Genomic DNA, 18164 nt, shown 5'->3' on the forward strand with positions numbered 1-18164 from the left:
ATATTTACAGTTGATGTGCAATTTGACAACCTTATGAGGTCCTGTGATCTTTTTCCTGTTTATGTCTCCCAGGTAACATGTAGAGGGCTCACCTACCAGCATTCTCTGTTGAGAAAACTGACATCATCACCCAATATGTGATCGAACATTATGCCCTGTTATTTGGACGGAGAGCAGAAGATGTGTGGGAGAGGACCACCCTGTGGAACAGCATGGTCCACAGGATAAATGATGCCGGCGTGCACAGAAGAACTTATGAGCAGGTGCATCATCAGGCCACTGACCTCATCCACCATGCCTGTCAATGGGCTGCTGCTGTAGTGAGGGACCGGCTAGCCACAGGTGGTGGCCCAGCCATCCAGCCTCCACTGACACCCACCAAGGAGCTCCTCGGCAACCATGGGGCACCCGCCCAACGCACAAGCCATGAAGGTGAGGCAAGCATTGTGGAGGTGGGTTGCACACACACACTGGATGAGGAGTGTGCAGGTAAGGGCCCAGTGGGGATTAGTACACTAATGTATCAGACATACATGTATCTGTATTGTATCTACATCCATGTGTCAGGTCCGATTGCAGTTGTGGATGGGGTTTTCTAATGCACAGAGGTGCACATCTATGGTGAGGACAGAACATTGTGTATTATTGGGGTTAGTACTATAAATGTGCAGACATGCTGCATCCATCCTGTACCATGGCCACATGTGAGTCTGCTGACAATAACTCCCTCTCACAACTACCTAGAACCCTCGGGTCTGCATATGGGACAGCAGCCTGAAGATGGTGAGTATGACATTATTCTGTTGTTGCCTGGCAATACCCCAGACATGTGAACGGCATGCAATTTACCATGCACACAACTATCAGTAATAGTTATATTGCTTTATGTAATAGTTATATTGCTTACTTGTGCTGATGTTAACTGCATTGCATCACAGTGGTCACCACTGGTGCCTGTCTGACATGACTTCAACATTCCTGTAGCATACCTCATAACTTGTCAGTGCCAAGATGTCTGGACAGAGGCCAACAAAATGGGCTGTACAAATGGCCTAAGGTAGGGACATGTGTGACACATTTGTGATATACAGTGGATATAAATTGTGTACACACCCCTGTTAAGATGCAAGGTGTTCCTGTTACATAGTAATTAGGACCACAATATGTCAGTCCACACCTCTTCCAGCCTTTAATGTGACCCATAACATGAACAGTTCACTTGAAAAACCAAGCCTCTAGACTCATGTATTGCACCTACAAGGCTGGCCACCTGTGAGGGTGGCAGACATCGTATCAGCATGATGTTTCAGACAGGTATGATACCTCATGCTGCCATATGTGTCAGTACACTCACTGTGGCCTATTTAGCTACAATATCACATACATGGGCATTATTAAGGCTCAAAGACCACTTCTGACCATGTATAGGTTGCAAACATCTGGATATTCCAGACACATCTGTACAGAGGATTGTACAATGGTTTAAGGCAGATGCTGATACCACACTATATAAAGCAATGGCAGTGGGAGGTGGTCACCAGCCATGTATGGTACACATATCAAAATGGTATAAGCCATGCAAGATATGATCCTCACACGCAAACAGTTGCCAGCACTGGGAGTAGAGGTCCTGCCTATCTAGGTATTTCTACTACAGTGCTACACAGTTATCCGATGCACCACACAGCTTACACATTTTCATTTAATCCAAAAGTACTTCTAAGGTGGATGACATCAACAGGACTATTAAACTGGAGTGAGGGGAAGTATAAAGAGTAGTGCACAGATCAAAAATGATGTAATCCACACACTACATATTTCTTACACAAACACATACAAACATTTGCCAGTAGGGAGATTAGAACTTCTGTCTATCTAGTTATTGTTACTATAGTGCTACTAAGTTATCAGACACGCCACAGAGATTATACAGCTCTACCTACTCCAAAGGTACTTCTAAGGTGGATGACATCAACAGGACTACTAGACTGGGGTGAGAGGAAGTGTGAAGGGTAGTACACAAGTCAAAATGGTATAAGCCAGACAGTACATGATTCACACACACACACACACACACACACACACACACACACACACACACACACACACACACACACACACACACACACACACTTTCCAGCACTGGGATTAGAACTCCTGCCTATCCAGTTATGTCAAGCATAGTGTCACACGGTTACTGCACGTACTACAGAGCTTACTGAACTTTTACATTGTCAAAGCTGCTGAAACTGCACAGATGAGGTAAAGTATTACAGGTGGCAGAAAGTCTGCCTTCTTTTCCACCCTTATATCATGCTAGTTGTACTTCAAATAACATTATGGCTTGGCACTTCACAAGCTTATTGTATTAAGAAGTGTGGCACACCTGGGAGCTGTCAGCAGTACCTGTTCATCACAGAAGTAGCCCCAGTACTTGCTAGTTATATCCACCCCTCCTGGCATGATTGAAGGGCAGTTTTCTATGCTTTCACCCATTAACCTGGTGCACTTGTCCATTCTGAGGCACTGTTGCAACTGCCTCATGTACACAGACAACCCTCCCCTCTAAACACCAAACACTCAGACCTGTGAGAGTTCCCTTTATATCACCCAATGTGGGCATATGCACTCTCCAGAAAAGACTGAACCAGCAGGTAAAGAGGTAAGATCAACACCTGCACCACACCACGTGGAACACAAAGCTCACCATGACACCCACTTTGACAGCCATGACATACAGTGAAAAGCCACACACCCACCTTCACAGAGGCACTCAATTGACATTTACCCAAACAGCACTGACCAGCAAGATAGACACCCACTCAGATACCATGACATGGCACATGCCAAGGGACACATATGTAACCTACACAGTGTGCCCTTCAACCTAAGCTCCTAAGGCTAACCACCTTACACAATACAGTGATCATGGGTAACTCAATACTGAGGCACACACATATCCCACTCACTAACTTGAATATGGAGCAGGTAACAGCCAAATATCTATCACATGCCAGCATCCAACACATGACACAGCCAATCATGGCACTCCACAACAACTATGACTATCACTCTGTATCCATGTGGGTGTGAATAACTTGGGACACACCTCCCTGGACAATATGACAAGAGAAATGGTTGACCGCTCTGATTATGTGGTCCAGGCAGATGTGACAGTAGCCCTGAGCAGTGTACCGCCATCACCCAGAATGATGCTGCTGTACTATCAACAGATGATTGACTACAACATTGGCTTACGTGTTTTGTGTCATTCTCAGGGGATCCAGTACCTCTCTACTTGGGAATGACATGATTGACAGAACCCAATGACTTGCCACAGATGTCTTACATCTGTCAGTGCTGGGTTTCCAGGTACTGGCTAAGTGTCTTGACATCCCTATGATGCCTTACTAGGGAGTGTTCCTAATGTAATTACCACCATAACAGCTAGACATGTATGCAATCTGAGAGTCATGCTGCTCAACAGTAGATATCTAACTGTCAGGATGTAGTCACTCAAAGCACTCTTTGGAGTGGAGGACACATGTCTGTTGTAATGTAGAGATTATTTATAGCAGCAGACAGCAGCCCTGCAGTATCTGGCTATAACACATTCCACAGCTGTCAGCCCCCAAACATGAACCACACCACACCTCCACAGGTGGTGTTCTCTCCATATTCATTATGGATAGGAACACCTCCAGACTAGTATCCCAACATAATGCATTGCAGATACATTCAGTGCAACTGCCTTGGGGTAATGGTGCAATCCAGACCATAGCCTGCTATGGGTTCACATCTATGTCTCTAGACTGCCAATGCACATTCCTCAACACCCTGCCATCTATGATGGACCAATAAAACACTGACATAGTATGAGACTTCAACTACCCCTCCATCACCTGGGGAAAGTAACCAAGTGCCAGTACAGTGGCCCAACACTTCCTGCGATTCATCATTTCCAATGCCCTGGACTGGCTCATACTGACACCCGGTAGAAGATGCAACATTCTTGACCTGTGTTGCCTACTTAAATATGGGACTGTTGCTCATCCACAGTTGTCAATCCCTGCATGGTGAGATCCACACAGGCTGTAATCAACATGGAACTCAACATGTCAGCCACACCCCCACAAAGGTAACCACCTTGCAAAACCTCACCAAAGCTGACTTTGCAGCCATGAAAACAGGGATGGATGACTTCACTGCACCCATGGCAATGGGAAATAACTGCATGACTGTGGATTCATACATATATGCACTGTACAAACAGGTGCATGAATGCATGGTACTAGCCAGAGACAACAGAACCTAGACACTGTCCTCCAAACACTGGGAGACAATGTGATGGTCCACTACCATTACTAAAGTGCACAACAGAAGGAGGACACTGTTGCAGAGAAATGTGGTGTCCCATGACTGTTGAACTCCCTTATTAGCCTCAAACACAACTTGGGATCCCTCATGGAATCTCCTATAGGCATCTATGAAGGGAGTCATGCAGTAGACACTGACGACAACTATAACAGCCTTTGATAGTTACATCAACAGCCTCCATAGCATTAAATCCAAGTGCTGTGAGTTACTGCACAATGCTAATACCTATCCTGAGACAACAGATATTGGCCACAGTCTTGGCAACACATTCAGTGACAGCTTTACCCCTCTATCCCCCCATAAGTGAAGTGCTGAGTGAATGTGTTCTCACATGCTATATCCTGTTTCTGTTCTAGGCATCTGTGTGTCACCAGGATGTGGCCCTGCAGCAAAACCAAGGGGTATGGCAGTGTGGTAACACATCCACCATGTCTTAGGCAGGGTACAGCTGTATCTGCATGGATTTTCCTGGTTTGTAACACTGTGATTGCATATGCCTCACAGATTACAGGCTGAGAGTTATACATAGGTATATGTTGATTTACAACATCTGTTGTAGAGTGGAGAATGGTACGTGTTATGGTTTGGACACACCTCAGATTGCTAATAACCACAGCCACAAAGGATATCATCAACCAAACACACTGAGATTACTATTCATACACACACACACACACACACACACACACACACACACACACACACACACACACACACACACACACACACACTTGCCAGTACTGAGATCCATAGGTTCATTGTTTCATACATGTGTAGTAGGTGAATGGGCCTGAAGGGTCTACAAGACTAGCCCAAGGGCATCAGGCCATATGACAATAGTCCCCATTGTGGCTCAGGAGTATAGTCACTGGAGTGGTCCCCAGGGGTGGGTATTGTATTCCCCATCAACTCATCCAGATTTCTATTGTGGGTGGCCAGTGATGTGCACTGCTTCACATGTATGTAATTTATATTCCATAGCATGGACAGTGTCTGGATTGTGCACCTGTCCCACATGCATTTTCTTTGAAGTGTGGAAGAGTGCTTGAGGTCTCTGCGGCATGTTGTGTGGACAGATTGGTATCTTCAGAAGTAGCATTCCTGACCTAGTGTGGTGAGACATGGCTGTGTAACTAAGGTAGTGATTGCACCAACATAGACAGTATGATACGGGGATTCATTGGAGTTACTGGAGTCTGTCCACAGAGGGCATGTGTATAAGGGATGGTATTCCTTTTGTGGGGTATGTTTGCAGACTCTGAAGTTGTTGCAGGTGTCCAGTGGGGAACATGGCAAAAGGGCCACTGTACACATTGATTGGGCTACTGAGGGGATGGAACAGGGTGGCCATGTCCTTTTTCTTGCTGGATAACACACACTTAGGAGATGTAACACATCAAAGTACTTTCTTTTTTTACTAAATTTTTTTTATTATTTCAAATAAGATGTCTTAAGAAACATTACATGAAATAAAGATAAGTAACATATTTACAATTCTAAAACATTACTAACTTCAAACCATTATATAACTATTTACATTGGTGTCTATGCAAGTAACATTGAAATTCTATATTATATAAAGTTAGAAACATAAGATTATATATCTTCTTCAATCTTTTCGAGTATTTCCAGTACTTTCATCCAAGAGTAATAGTAAGAAGTAGATCTTTTAGTTCTGTTCTTCACTGTTAATATTTCCATGTGAGCAACTGTTGTTGTTAAATTCTCAAATTCCTTGAACGTAGGAGAAGCCTCATTTTTCCAGTGTATAGTTATGATTTTACGTGAAATTGCCAATAGTGACCATAGGATTTTAGTGTCTTTTTTGGTACACAGTTTGGAATAGGAGAGTTGAGAAAAATTAAAGACTTTGTTAATTGAAAATTATCATTATAAACAGTCTGAAAAAATAGTTAATGGATTTCCAGTACATATTGAGACATATACATTCATAAAAAAACATGCTGCCAATCTTCTTTTATCTTGGTATGGCATCTCCAACATTGATCTTCAATAGAATACATTTTGGCTAACCTATATGGTGTATAGAAACTTCTGTGTAGATATCTCCAAGTGAATAATTGCCAGTATTTTGATAATGTAGAAAATTTGGAAGATTTTAGAATATTACTTTTTTCTTCTTCAATTGGAGGATTTTTTTTATTAAAGTATAATAATCCCAGTATGATTTTTCATGATAGTTTTTTGTTTTTTTAACAATTTTATAGATATTAGACAAATAACCTGTACCCTGATAAGGCTGTTTTGTGATAAGAATAAGGTATTCAATGAGTTTTGGAGCTTCATGTCTAACTGAAGGTTGCATTTGTTCTATTTTATTTATAAGAAAATGCCTTTGATTTTGTAAAAACAACCAATTGTCTTTATTTATATAATAATTATAAATTATCTGTTCATTTGTTAGACTTTTTCATTTCTCTATAAGTTGATGCCAAAAGAGTAATGTTTCTTCTTTAAGTATATTTATTTTAGATATTTGGAATGTATCTAGAATAGTTGGTGTAAAAGCTATAGAGAAAATAAGAAAAATCCAATAATTAATATTTGGTATTTTGTTTATATATGTTTTGAACACTGAAAGTGTAGAGCTTATATAGTTTGATGGCAATTTATTAATATTATTCCTTTTCCCTAAAAAATAATCTTTTAACATCCATATAAGGGGTGATGGTATTACTGTTAAGTTGTCTTGTATGTGATTATAATTGATTTCTATGTAAATCTGCTCATGGGCTTGTTTCCATATAGGTGTGTATGAATTATTTAACCATAGTGTTATGCTTTTAATAACAGATAAGGTAATATATAAATCAATATCCAGTAAATTAATTCCACCATCGTCCCAATCTGGTAAATGTTTATTTAAGGCTATACGGGATTTATTTGGAAACCATAGAAAATTTAAAATTAGTTTATTGTATCTTTGAATAATATATTTGGGAGGTGGCAATGAAAAATTTTGTATGAAGTATAATACTTTGGGAAATATGATTATTTTAATAAGATATAATCTGTCTGCTGTTGAAAAGATATATTTAGTCCAGTAACCAATTGTTTGTTCTATTTTGTCTAGTATTTTATTATAGTTAAATATTAGAGAATCTGTTAATTCATTGAGTAGATTTATTCCCAGATATAATAATTTACTTTCTGTTACTATATATTTGGAAAATCTTTTGTTTATATTATTTTTTTTTACAATTACAGGGCATAATTTTAGTTTTGTTTTCATTAAATTTTAAGCCTGAAATATTTTGAAATTTATTCATGGAGTTAAATAGAGCATTCAAAGACTCATTTGCATCTGAGAGAGTTAATAGTATGTCATCATCAAAGAGTTGGATTTTAAGGTTTAACATTTTATTAATACAAATGCCCTTTATGTTATTGTTTGATCTGATTTGATTTGCAAAGAGTTCTATGAGTAATGCAAATAACAATGGTGATAAAGGGCAACCTTGTTTAGTTCCCATTTTGATTGTTATAGGGCCTGATCTATGCAATCCTAGTTTAATATATGCAGTAGATTTTTCATATAGTATTTGGATAAGATTATTAAAATTAGAAGGAAAGTTATATTCTTTTAAAACTAGTGAAAGAAAGTTCTAGTTAACTGAATCAAAAGCTTTATTAATATCTAATGAGATTACATTTAAATCTAGGACTTTATGTTTGCTATAATCTATTAATGTTAGTATTCTTTTAATATTATCTGATGTATTTCTTCCTTTAATAAAACCTGTTTGATCTTTGTGAATTAAGAAAGGAAGAAAGTGTTTGATCCTATTTGCGTATATAGCCATAAACATCTTATATTCTATTTTGAGTAATGATATTGGCCTATATGAGGAACACTGCTTCTCATCTTTATCTCATTTGATAATTGGGGATATCAACGAATATTTCCAAGAGGGTGGTATATTCAAATCTTTCTTGGCTATATTATATACTTTTAATAATAAGGATATGGCTTAATTGGGTATTAATTTATACATTTCAGGTAGCATATTGTCTTGGCCAGGTGCTTTATTTGTCATGAGCTTTTTAATTTGTGATATTAATTCTGTCATATTGATTGGTTTGCTTATAATGTCTATTTGTTCTTGTGTTAATTTAATATGAATATTATTTTCTAAGTATTTTTTATATCCTTAGTAGGTGTATCTTGAGTGTTTATGGAATTATCAATGTTAAATTGGAGTCTGAATGCTTCTAATATATCATTTAGTTCCGTGACTCTTTTGTTAGTATTAGGAATAAATATTTCTTTTATTTGCTTAGATTTAATTATTTTTTTTGTTCTATTAGTTAATGTCTCAGGTGTGCTGAATTAGTAGAGTATGAGTTTATTTTTATCTTTTCTGAGTTAATCATAATCTTATGATGTAACAATTCTGTATACTTCTTATTGATTTGTGTAAGTTCTTGAACTTGAGTAGCATTACCCTTTTGTATTTCCAGTTTCAATTTATCTGCTTTGTTTTGTAAGTCTAGCATATCTTTATTCCATAACTTCCTTTTATTTATGTACCAGGATAATATTTTCCCATATGTAACTGCTTTTAATGAATCCCAGACATATATTTCTGAAATATCTTCTGTGTAATTTATTTCTAGAAAGTTTTTGATTGTTTCTTCATAAAATTCTTTGAAATCTGTCAATTTTGTGATATAGGAAGGTATCCTAGTGATGGGATTTGAATAAAATGGTGTAAGTTCTATCTCAAAGACTATGGCATTATGGTCAGATAAGGGACAATTTATAATTTTGACTTTGTCAATTTTTGTTATTAGGTCATTGGCAACATATATTCTATCAATTCTAGGGTTAGTTTTATATCTATGAGAATAAAATGTGAAGATTAATGAGTCTGGTTCTGCAAATTCATTTATATCTTTTAAATACAATGTATCTATAAATTTTGATAGTGCTTTAGAGATAGGTTGTTTTCTTCTTTTAGATTTAGAATCTGTATCTTTTTCATTCATTATACAGTTGAAGTCTCCTGCCAATATCAGGCTACCCTTAGTTAAATGAATTATCTCTTCAAAGTGCTGTTTAACTGTTTTTAATCCTAGTCCTGGGATCCAATATAGATTTACTAACATATAGATTATCTTATTTAATTCTATTGAAGCTAGACAAAACATACCTGATGTATCTTAATGAGTAGTAATTATTTTAGATGTTTTAATTGAGTTGCAAAGTAGTATAGCTACTCCTCTTTTTTTTTTTTGTTTTGTATTGGGAGTTTATTAGTACTATGTAATTATTAATATTTAAGTTGTTTATATCTCTATCTAATAAGTGTGTCTCTTGTAAGAAGACTATTTGTGGTTTATGTAAGTTTATGTACTTGAATAGGCTTCTCCTTTTATTACTATTATTTAGACCATTAACATTTATGGATAAACATTTCATTTCCTAGTTTTGAGTTTGTTTTATGTGTGAGTTTATGTAAATATTGTTTATTCTTAGTTCCATCTTGGATACAGAATTCAAAAAGTTTTTCTTGTATGATTTTTGCATGTTTCTGAGTGACACCAAAGTGATAGAATAAAAAAAAAACAAAGAACTTCCAAACTTGTAATTCTTAACCTTAAAAAACATTCCCTATTGCTATGAGGTAATATACCTCTTTGTTTGGTTAGTGAATCTAACCAAACAAACTTTCTACCCTCACAAATAATATTTGGATCAGTATCAGTTTCTCTTATCCTCTTAGTTTTTAAATAAAGATAATTGAATAATATATTAAGATAATCTAATCAGCTAAAATATATAAATATATTCTTTACTCATCTTATTGTAATTCAATAATACTTATTTCTGATCAGGTTTCAAAAAGGTACAAATATTTAGATTAAGGTAGTATCATTTCAAAATAGTTTAGGGTATTAATAAACTTCATGTTAAAATCTATAACTGTATGTTGCATACATCTGTTGAAAACTATTTACTGACATTACTGTATAATACAATACCATTGTTGTGTAAATGTTTTAGACTACTCAAGTCCGAAACTAGTGTTTAAATTAGTATTTACAAAGTCATATTGGAATAAAAACATGAATAGTTCTGAAACCACATCATATTTCATGTTTAACATAAACCGAAATGCAATACAATGTACAAGTATATTAATATTTCTTTAGTAGACATTAAATATGTTCCTCTGATTGCATTTTTCAGCTTTTCAAAGACAATTCCCATGACTGGAGACAACAAGATCAAAATTTAGACATCTCCCTTATCCAAGAGACTACTTATAATGTTGTTACTTGATTGGGTGTTTTGTTGTTAACACTTTTATCAACTTTCAGAGGGACTTTGTATAATCAAAAAGACACAGTACAGAGGCAAAACTAAAGTGCACTTGACAACATTTTCAAAGCAAACATCTATGTATATCACATATTAACTCTTACAGCTTAGACTGACACTTAACCAGTGATCTGCTGACATTAAGTGCTGGAGATATCATTTTGGCTTACTTAACACCAGTAATTTAATCTTATGACTAAATAAAAGTTTAGAATTAAACATCCGGAGCTTCTCATTATAGTATTTAAAAAGTATACTGGAGAACATATCAAAATAATGGAAGCTGCTAAGATTGAAATTATTATGTATGAAAATGTTACAGGTTAAAATTCCTAACCCACTTTGCAGTAAATAGACAAAATGTATTTAAACTATGGGGTAATACCTTTATTACATCAAAAAGGTGTTTAAGAAGCTTGTTTTTCCTCTGACATCAGAGGATAGCTGTAGTGATCCATGCACTGCAAGAGTATTATTTATCCTGGTAATTGCTTTATGACTGTATATAGAAATATTTAATTCAAATAATTAACTGGCATTACAACAATGTTTCTCAGAAAAGTTGTTTTACAGTTAATGACTAGATAGAATGCATCATTGAGAGGATACATTTATCAAATGTCAAGTGCTTTAGCTATAAGTGTCCCCTCGAATTAATCCCTGATGAATTTATTGCTTACTAAACTTGCAGACTAATATTGGCATCTTTTCATGTAGTCATACTGGAACATGAAAATACAGGTCTGCTGATCAGGAACAATCAGGCTCGCAACTGCTAGACAATGCTATACATTTGTCTGCAGAAAGATTTGAGAATTACGGTTGCATTGTCAAGCATTTTTGTTTACACTAACAGTAACATGATATACCCGCATACACTAGTATTGTGTAATTCTTGATAATGTAAAAAGCCAGGTAATATTATAAGAAGGGTGAAGCCACAGCCAGGTAATATAATAAGAAGAGTACAGCCGCAGTCATTATTCAGATGAGTAAATGGGAACAGCATGAGCCATCTAAGGATGGATAGCTCGCTGAGTACCTGCCACAATATATGTTCATAATGCATGGTAACTTAGTAATAAGTTAGGGTGTGGGCTAAGCCTCTCCCTCTTCTACTCAAATTGGATTTAATACAATATGTGTGTAGAACAGAGATGCTTCGACAAAGTTCAAACCTATATGGGATATAAATATTGTATAATTGACACATTGGGTTAAATCCTCTGTTGTTATGTTACTTATTATAGTTGTTTATATGATTATTGCTTATACTTTCTCTATCTAGTATATTATACTGTTATTTAAATGCTTGATTTGCTAAATGTACATTTAACCTTCTTGTTGCATCCCATTTATCCACTTGAGGGCATATTTTGGTAGCAGGATATTAGTAGTATTTTGTAGGAGCACCAGTGTGGCAAATGGCAATTTTCCTTAAAATAAACCTGTCCATTGCTTGACATTTACTAGTTTCTTTAGAGAATTTGTAAAACAGCAGTGATTTTATTTGCTGATGATTCATTTCTGCTCTTTAAACTCTGCTGTACAAAACATAGTAAGGGATAGCTAAAACGTCTGGAAAACTAAACTGACAAAAAGACAAGCAGATATATGTCCTTATCGATCAAGGTGCTAGAAGACATCAGAAGCCATAAGCTGAAAGTGCTTCAAAAATATATATCTGTGTATATTTAGATGAACCTCATATGTTATTTACATTTCCTTAGAAGGAATTTAGGTTCCTGTATCTTTAAATGTGAACCTAGCTTATTTCCTGACTAGACATCAATTAGAAAGAGTCAGGGGATGGCGTACACAAGTAAATGCGACAAGCAATAAGTAACTCGAGTTTCTAGTGATGTTTGTGGCTGTTAAATTGTCTCGAGAACCAAGCTGGAAAACGTATGTGTTTTTTCTTTTTTATTTTCCCCTCTCTTACTTTGTGACAAACTCATGTAGTGTGCATGCGAGCACTCTAGTTTGCGGAATAGTGTTCACAACTATCAAACTTTGCATTTTAAACATGCTATGTCTTATTTCTCTACAAAAGAAAAGACAACAGGATATCTAAGCTAGTCACAAGCATCTCTCAACTCCGGATGTCCGGAGCCACAGCACACCTGACTTATAGCCTCAAAATATCACTTAAATCATATTTTTTCACTGGACTATATCAGTATGTGCATATGGGTCAAAGGCAGAACATCTTTTAAGATTATTTGAAGTAGTCTTATAATACATCTAAACTGAAATACTTCATTTCAAAAGCAACACATTTCCACCCAGCATTAACGTTTATCCAAACAGGGACACTTTTAACTTATAAAAAGTAATGCTGTCAGGGATGTAACTGATAATAAGTTATATAGCATCCATTACCATACCTATTAAGCAATATAACCATATACTGATTAAAGTATTATAAGTTAATGAAGACTTTATAAAAAGAAGAGAAAAATAAAAACAACAAAACACAAAGAGAGAAAATAAATACATAAATAAATAAATAAATATACAAATAAATAAATATTTGAGAACATTATTATGCATTGATTACTGTGATTAAGAATATGAAAATAATAGATGGATAATAATGAAAAACAGAATAATGTTTAAATTATGCTTAGTATATTGATGTGATTTGAGATAAATGTATTTAAATTTATGCTAATTTTGACATTTAAAGTATAATTGAAAGCAGTACCTGTTTCGGTGTAACTTGAAGACAGTAAGAACTTTTCTTTTGTTGTTAGTATTATTATTTAGATTTTTACAGAATATAACATATGTAAGATTATTTGTCCTTTAGTTTTTTTTTCTTTTGCTCAACAGTTTTCCAATTATTTACTTCAGCATTTCTTTTCGGTGTACTTATTGTTCAGTCCATAGATTCTTCATGTGTTAGGATGTTGTTGTTGGTAAGGTATTTTATTGTTGAATCTACTGTTTCAAAGATTTTTATTCCATTTGGTAGAAAAACTCTCAGTCTTGCTGGGAATAAAAGACGGACTTTCAGTTGCTTTTTCTTCAAGGTTTTTATTATTGGTAGAAATTCTTTTCTTTTTGAAACCACCTTTGTAGAATAATCATTGTCAAATCTTATTAATGCATCATTGTATTTGATGGCAGAATTTGCCCAAGCATTTCTTAATATAAGATCTTTATCTTGTGTAGAAAAAAGTCTCACAGTTATAGATCTCGGCTTGTTCTTACCCGGAGAAGAAGCATTTTCAGAAGCTGCTAGTGATCTATGCGCACGTTCTATACCATATGAAAGAGCTTCAGGTATTTTTGTTACATCTGGTATCCAGGTGGTAAGAAAGTTTATCAAATTGTCCCCTTCAGATTTTTCTGGTAGGCCATATATTCTAATATTATTTCTTCTTGTTTGATTTTCCATATCATCAAGCTTTTCTAGTAAATATGTGTTCTGTTGAAGTAAGAATTCAGTTTGTTGTTCTTCTATTTGGACTCTAGAGTCAACATCACTTAATGACTGTTCAATAAGTGATATCTGTCATTTCTGCTGTGTAAACATTTCTTGAAGCTGCTCCAGTTGTTGTGAGCACTTTTCTTTAAAATTATCTATTTTATTGTCCATCTTGTCGATTTTTATTGTAAGTTCCTGTATATTTGTAATGAGAGATTGCAGGTCTTTTTTGAGAGAAGAGTCTTGTGCTGTATTCCTTAGATGACTCATGCTGTAAAGCTGATATTTGTGCTGATTTTCCAGTAATTAATTTGACAAGAATTATTAAAGTTCTGACAATAACATTTTTCTTATAGATGCTCAGAGTTATTAGAAATAAGTTAGTAATAAATATTTCTTCAAATTAAATATTATTTTGTAAAATTCCTGTCAGGAATTGTATTGAGGTAAGAGAGCTGAAATGAAGTGCAGCTATCAGTTCAGCATCCTAGCCATGCCCCATCAGAGTAATTTCTGATGTCAGTGGCACTGCAACCGGCAACTGACGGTCAACCTGTCTTCCCCATTCTGTTATAATAACGTCACTGTTCAGTGGACTACCACCAATGTATTACTTAATGTGAGCCATGGTGTTGCCAAAGGTAATGGCTGCACATCTCTTGGCATTGAGGCAATGTCCAGAGTTCTGACAACAGTCATAGGTGTCAAGTGGCCTTTGGGCGTGATGTCAACATCACAGCGATTGGGAATGCTATCACCCACCTTACTGTTGTATGTAAACATTATGAGCCAGGGTGCCTTTGTGTTCTCCTGCACCTCAGAAGGGTAGATCGCAAACATGAGAGGACATGGGTCCATACCCTGTGTGACACCAGTCATGACTGGTCATCGGTTTGACATGGAGTCTACTGCAATGACACCGTGGGTACTATCTGTGAGATAGTTTGCAGGAGAACTACTGATATAGTGGTTGATGCCTAGCCAAGTGTGTTTGTGTTTGATTCCTGGGTGGAGAGTGGTCTCTGAGTATGAGAAGGGTTGCCTATATTGTTAACTAATTCATATTGTCACATAGTCATTGCACATGGCACTACACATTTAGGGCTGTGGATTGTCTACACCAACCTCTATGGTGTTTGACAACTGTTGGCCTTGAAATGTGTACATTAGGAAATATACTAGGTCCTCAATATAATAATTTAGCAAAACCCACCTCCCCATGGATCCTGTTATTACACAATCACACCCACACAGGATACTGATGACAGACAGAGACATACACACTTGCCAGTACCAAGTTTTGAACCCCTACCTATCTATGTATTGCTACTATAGTGTTACACATTTATCACACATGCCACAGAGTTTATAGGATGGATGTTGTCCCAAGGTACTTCTAAAATGAGGAACATCACCAGCCCTTATAAATACTGCATTGGGTTATGTAGTGGGTGACAGATTTCATAAAATATTTTACTCTACACACACACCTACGTTTGGCAAGAGTGAGGTTCAAACTTCTATCTACCTATGTTTTCAGACCAAACCCGCGGTGGTGGTGCTGAGGTAGCGTTGTCGCCTCACAGTAAGACGCTGTCCGGTTCAATTCTCAGCTAGAGCGTCTTCTGCATGGAGACATGCGTGAATGGGCGTACCTTCATTGAAGGTTGTGCATCAGGGCTGGTAACTCAGCATGTAAAAATCAACTACCAATCATTAGCAGACCGGAGTTCCACTGTGGTGACCCTAACCGGAAAAAGCCGAAAGACACACCACCACCGCCATGCTACGCATTTACCATATGCACCACTCACCTTATATGGGTTAGGATTGCCAACAGGTACTTCTAAGGTGAATGATATCTGCAGGACTGCTAAAGTCTGGCACTGAAAAGTGTACTCAGTATAAATGGGGCCAAAATCTTTAAGGTACGAACCATATATATAGATACATATACACACACTTGCCAGGAATGAGATTCAAACTGCTACCACAGAGTTATAGGTAGAACAGTGTCCAAACATACCTCTAAGGTGAGTGACATCAGCAGCTGTTGTAAAGTATTACACATTGAAATGTATTGGCTATGTATGGACATAAAATACCTCAACCTAGAGATGCACACACACACACACACACACACACACACACACACACACACACACACACACACACACACACACACACACTATTACAATTGCCGGTACTAAGATTAGAACTCCTACCTAAATAGTGTTTTGCACTACAGCATCACAGTTATCACAAGCACTTCAAAGCTTATAGAGCTACATGTTGCCCAAAGGGTTAGTTCAGGGTGACTGACATCAGCAGGAGTGCTAAAGTAGGGCAATGGGAAGCGTAATGAGTGTGAATGACCTCAAACACATTCATCTAGAAAGACACACATGCACACACTCACACACAACTTTACATTTGACAGGACTGAGACTATAACTGCTACATGGATACTTATTTGTACTATAGTGTTACACAGTTATCACAAGCACCACTGAGACTATAGGGCTGAGGGCTAACCAAAGGAATTTCTACAGTGAATGACATCAGCACATCATGCGATATAGGCCATTTGGATGTGTACTGGGTGGGAAAGGCCTCATAATGGGATTCTCTCTGTCGCTGTCTGTCTCTCTCTTGCCCACGTCTCTGTGCATGTATGTTTGACATATTATATTATGTTGACCTTAGATATGTGTGAGTATTCCTATCCAGTGTGTGTGTGTGTGTGTGTGTGTGTGTGTGTGTGTGTGTGTGTGTGTGTGTGTGTGTGTGTGTGTGAAGTATCACGGGTGTACAATTTGGTATGTGTGCACAGACATCTGCGAATAACAGATATCTATAGTCTACTGTGTTGTCAGACATTGTCTTCATTTCTCTAATTGTATGAACATGCCCAGTATGACCTTCTATATTGAGTGTGTGCATCCATTCCAGGGAGAGTTGGACTCCAGTTCAGTGTTTTGTGTGCTACAGCTACACCTAGCAACCTGTTTCTGCAGGATATCTGTAGATAGGTTGCCAATATAGAGACACAATGAGCGTAACATACGAGGGATACAGTAACTATTGCTGTCTGTGCTGCTTGTGTAACATGGTTGGTTGTAGCTTAGATTTTCTGACATATGTACTGTTTTACACTGTGATGTATCATGGCATCAACTACTGACAGTCATCATTCTTTGCTCACAGTTATTTACCAGGGTAATACAAGATGAATGAAGCTGAGACCAATATTCTGAGGCATACAGACTACACATTTTGGCACACTCCTGCCATTGTGGAGGGGTAGCTACAAACAGTAGACTGCTGGTTCAGTGAAAATGGTCCAGCACCTTGTTAGTATGCTGGCTGGGATCCCCTTATTGTGCTTTTCTCAACTTAATGGAATGGCCATATCCTGCTGGGGCCATACCTCTCAGCTGTACAGATACACCGAGGTTATCCAGAGGCAGGACTCATATATCTGGTCAGTTTACCTTCACATTGTAGTTTACAAGCAGTTTTGTGGCTATTGATTCATGGGTTTGCAGTCAGGGGGTAGTATGGCCAGACATTAGAGTTTTAGACTTCACACACTCCATGACATCCATGCTTCTACATCCCACCCTCTGTTATCTTCTCCTCTTCCTAACATTATTAAAGCAATATCTCTGAGATGTCCTTATAGCTGGGCCTTTATCCCAGTAGTATTTATGGCCTGGTCCACAGTTCTTGCAGTAGGACATGGGGAGGCATGCTACTGGCATTTGTCAGCATGGCCTCGCATTTGTTTTCTGTTTAATGTGTTAGGTTATTAGTTAGGACCCCCTGACATTCCATACATTGGCACTGTGGGTAAGGCATGGGCCTTTGCCAGATAACTGTAGGCCATTTGAAAGTGCTGCAGGCCATGTAGCAGGCCAGTGCATTCTGTCACTCATATGTTCCCAGGCTGCAAGCCAGTGGATTACCCTGAAGTGACACTGGTAAGTGGTTGAGGTGTTCTTGTCA

The sequence above is a fragment of the Protopterus annectens genome, chromosome 6.part0, assembly GCF_019279795.1.
Source record: "Protopterus annectens isolate FY-2018-M chromosome 6.part0, PAN1.0, whole genome shotgun sequence".
In the NCBI taxonomy this organism is placed as follows: domain Eukaryota; kingdom Metazoa; phylum Chordata; order Ceratodontiformes; family Protopteridae; genus Protopterus; species Protopterus annectens.